Source organism: Ambystoma mexicanum (genome assembly GCF_040938575.1).
Source record: "Ambystoma mexicanum isolate Mex_15411 chromosome 12 unlocalized genomic scaffold, UKY_AmexF1_1 Mex_chr12_unloc.2, whole genome shotgun sequence".
NCBI classification, from domain to species: Eukaryota; Metazoa; Chordata; class Amphibia; order Caudata; family Ambystomatidae; genus Ambystoma; species Ambystoma mexicanum.
In genome coordinates, this window is record NW_027182323.1 from 3,435,691 (window position 1) to 3,440,275 (window position 4,585).

The 4,585-nt window shown below is 44.6% G+C and overlaps 1 non-coding gene across 1 annotated transcript; it reads left to right on the top strand.

Annotated features, from left to right (window-relative positions):
* Positions 1 to 4,282: 4,282 nt before the first annotated feature.
* On the top strand, positions 4,283 to 4,355 carry TRNAV-CAC (transfer RNA valine (anticodon CAC)). The gene has a single exon. It is a non-coding gene; the product is annotated as a tRNA-Val (tRNA).
* The last annotated feature ends 230 nt before the right edge of the window (positions 4,356 to 4,585 follow it).

The following is a 4,585-nucleotide window of genomic DNA, read 5'->3' on the forward strand; positions in this document are numbered from 1 at the left end:
TGACCTGCCCCAGAGAAGAAAATACCCCCAAAAACCAGAAGCTCACGAAGAATTGGGGCCCAAAAAAGTAATTCCTACACTGCCCCCTAGCGGCTTGCAGGCCGCACTGCACTATCACAGGAAATGAAGCGCGGTCCCTTTAAGGGAACTGCAGTGCCCTCTTAGGCCGGAGAATGCTACCGTGCACACACACTGGACATCGCAGCAAACAGAGAGGGATCCCCAGACAGCCGTCCCATCCTAATCATCCACTCCAGGAACCCCTGCGACCCCAGAAAACTACTCTCCACCCCCCCCAGAGATATAAGGCAAAACGCTCTGCCCCCACCCCAGACAACACCGAAGCTGGGCACTGAAAAGCACACGGGCCACACAGAAACCCCAGAAAGCTGCCAGCCAACGGCGCCCGGACCAGTAAATGAGGAGGTAACTTATTTACGATACCTCCGCTACTATTATAAGTTATTAAATAAATATATGTATTTTTTTTTTAAAACTAAACTGCCTACCCAAAAGTGCTGCTGCTACACTGCCCCACTCCTCACCTCCACAAAAACCCCCTCGTAGGCCCAAATGAGGGAAGGCTCGGGAGCAGGCGACAGGACTGAACAATCACCAAGTCCAACTGTCGCCTGCCTCCCGAACCTTCCCTGGCCCCTTAAATACCCTAGGGAGGCGCTCTGCCCCCCACGGCCACTCGCTGGCCGTGTGCAGCGCCAAAAACCTCCCCGGGGGGAACGCTTCGCGTTCCCCCCAGGACCCCTCTTTCGTTGAACTTGACTTTCGTCGTGAAATTATTGCCTGTAACCATGTCGTCAGAACCATAGTACCCACTTTGATCACACACTCTGCATATTCTGTTTCTTCTCTTTCAGCAGTGGGTTATAGTGTTTTTGATTAGTATGTTTGCATTATTAGCTTCATTAAAGTCTCCTCTTTTTATAGGACCTTGGTGGGACATTCCTTTTTGGCAGCACTGTACTATTGTTATTTGGATTGCGTCTGTGCTAGCTCACATCCTTCCAGAAGAGAATAGCCTTGTCTCTGGCCATGTTACCACAAGATTTCAAGGAGGTCTACCTGACGGGCTGGGTCTATTTCACCTTTATAAATCATTCCTGGTTTAATAGTAGTGTGGGGCTGAGTAGGAGCTTTATCCATCACTCACCACTGTGCTCCTGCAGAGTAGCAGTCATTTTGTTAAATCAATTTGTACCATTCCTTACTTGATCTACTTCACCATTTATAAGTCTGTCTATTTTACAGGAAGTGGAACTCTAAATGGCATTTTGCCGTGAAAGGAAAACGTGCACGTGAGAAAACAAAAAATCATGGTAGAAAAATATCTGCTTCCACCAGCCCGTCTTGGACACATCATGCAAGTCACATAAATGTTACTCAAAACAGAAGAAAAAAGTAAGAAAAGTACAACTGCTGTACATCACTGTAAGGTGATGTGTGCTGCTTAAAATAACCAAAGAACTTCCTGAAGGCCTGCACTGATAGACATAGGGACTGATCACTGACCCCCAAAATAGATAAGCGAAGAAAAGTAATTAAAGCAAAAAGGCTTTAGTTACCTTCAAAAGTCCGGTCAGGTTTAAAACAAAAGCAAAACGTTCGGGGTTCCGTAGACGTCTATGGCAAGAAAGCAGCAAAAAGAAAAACTTTCCCAGCACGAAGTGACAAGTGCATTCCTGCAATAGCCAGAGGGAAGCAACATTTCCAGCAGCCAAGGCCTACCTTTAAATGTGGTCAGCACTGAGCCAAAATTATTTAATTGTGTGCTTGCAGAGTCTGAAGGCAGATACAAATCTAAATGCATGTAGGTTTGTAGATGTATGAATGGTCGACGAATTATTCTAATTATTACTTTGATCCAATTTTGAGTGCAAATAGAAAAACAAACATTTCTTTTGGACTCTTGGCTTGAATTGAGACACTGGTATTTGTGTCCATTTTGCTAATTTCCTTTCAATTAAAATGTTATGAACTTTTGGGCAGTTACTTTTGGACATGGAGGGGCCGCTCTGCTGCTGGCACTTCCTTGCATGCACCTGCACGTTGCCTCCATGTCTTGCATCATCCTTGTACACAGACGTCCTCATGCCCCATGCCCCATGCCCCCCAGGGAGCACTCGTTTCCATTTGGTTAGGCAATTTAAAAATGTAAAAGGAAGCCATCCTGCCACTCCTGCTGCTGCCCTCGCCTCCCCAAGCAGCACAGTGTTCAGCAGCTGCTGGTGCGAAGGACTCCACACGCTCAGTTGTACGCCAGTCAGCTGGCTCTTCCCCACTGTGTGCACCTTGGCACAGGTGTATCCTTTGCTCCATCCTAACAGAAAAAAACAATAACCTGACGAGTTTCAGTGTAACATTTTTCTTTTTGATCTTTGCTGTAGAAGGGGCTAAAGGAGAGGGTGATAGACCAAGTATAGAGGAGCAAGTCTATGTTAATACATTCCCATCAGGAGGTAAAGAATAACTCATTAGTGAGGAATGTGACAAGGGGGGGGCAGCTGAAGGTAATTTCAGAGCTCTCAATATCTGCCTTTCCATGTGTGAGGTCCGCAGGAATAGCCAGGATCCTTTAAAAGTGGGCCCTGGAGCTAATGTAGTTTGGCCTACCCCAAACGAGCATGCAGAGGGAATGGGATTTGTGCGCCCCCCCTTAACCCCATACCCCGCTCAATGTGCTGGAGCGACCAATCATAGTTTGTAGGGTAAGACAGGGAAACAATCCATTATATGCCCCTTAACCAACAATGCACAAGATGCCTGTGCCCACCATATGCCAGTATTCTGCCAGTGTGAAAAGCATTTGTATGCTGATTGTGTCCATACATATCCATGCAAGCGCACCTATACATGCCAGTATTCCCACATAAAAACATACTTATATTTTCTTTGCCCATAATCCCTGTAATGATATTATATGAAAACATGTTCACGCTGGCTCTGCCAATATATGCCAGTATCCCCATGTAAAAACATACTCCGATTGGCTTTTCATTAATGCAAGTACAAAAAAGCCATACTACATTAAGAAAGAATGTCCTTGCTGGCTACACAAATGCCCCTCATATAAGAACACTCATCATGTTGTGTTTGCCTCCTGACACCCGTAAATAATGTCATGCCAATTTCCTTATGGGCTGCCCAAATGTTCCTCCTCTACCCACTGCAACATGTAAGAACAATCATCATGTTGGCTTTGCCTGCAACGACTGTAAAAATGTCATTCAACATTAAGAACACATGTCCCTGCTGGATTCACACCTGTCCTACACTCCCTAATGTAAGAACACTCATCGGGTTGGCTTTGCCCTTAATGCCAATACAGAAAGCCATGCTACAGTAAATAAATGAACTAGACTGCCCACCCCTTTGCAGTACCCTCTGCCTCCCCCAACTCTTTCTCCATGTAATAACAGTCATCAAGTTGCTTTACTTTGCCATAAAACCTGCCATGCCCCTGTAAGACTATGTCCATACTTCAATGCACCCTTGGGCCCTGGTCTTGCATGAACACACACACATTCAAACACATTCACCCACCAGTCACGCGCTCATATAGCTTCTCTCTGTCATTCAAAGGAGCACTGAGAACATTCACACTGCATTCTCATTTGAACGCACACTTGCATACATTCATACATGTGCATGTAGGTATACTCCCTCGCATTCATACGGACACTTACACAGACAACCCCTCACATGCATGTTTTTTTTTTCCTTTGAATTCTGGGACTTGCATTTATTTATTGCCCAGTTTAAATGTAGAAAAAACCTCAAGTCCCAGAATTCCAAGAAAACAACTGGATCGCATGACATCTGGATACTTTAGAGCTCTCTCATTGGGACTAGAAAATTTACACTAGGAGTGACAACTACACTGTATGTCTTTACATACCACTGCAAAAGCCTTTTCTAGATTTTAAACATGGTTTCATCTAGTGACTGAGAGAGGGAATCTAAATACCACAGAATACATCGTGTTAGTCTGTGGCGGGAAATCACTTTATTTGTACGCACGTCTCATCGTTCAACCGTAAAAATGTGGCAAACATTGAAACAGACAAAAAGGTACATCTCGTCAATATATAAATGAATGGATATTACATTTTAATGGAATTAAGGATGAAAGAAACAAAAGGTGGTGATTTTGCGATGATAAAATGCCCAATGCACAGATCAAGTGCTGCCTCCGTTAAACATAATGAGACCACACGTGCTTTATTACGTGTTGGGATACCAGCAACGTGAAACACCCCTCACTTCAGTTTCCGTAGTGTAGTGGTTATCACGTTCGCCTCACACGCGAAAGGTCCCCGGTTCGGAACCGGGCGGAAACACCTTTTGTTTTAACAATGTATTATCTTAAAATATAAACGTGATGCGAACTTCCAGTGTTAGAGTTTAGCACCTTGGTAAAAATGTTGCGTACCATAAACGCTACATCGGAATGAGAATGCACGTGTTAAAAGTGTTCATAAAGTGGCAAAACAATCCTGAAACACTGCTTTCCGTCGCTTGTACACCGCTTAGCGTAACAATCCTCGGTTAATTTAAACCACCAATGCCC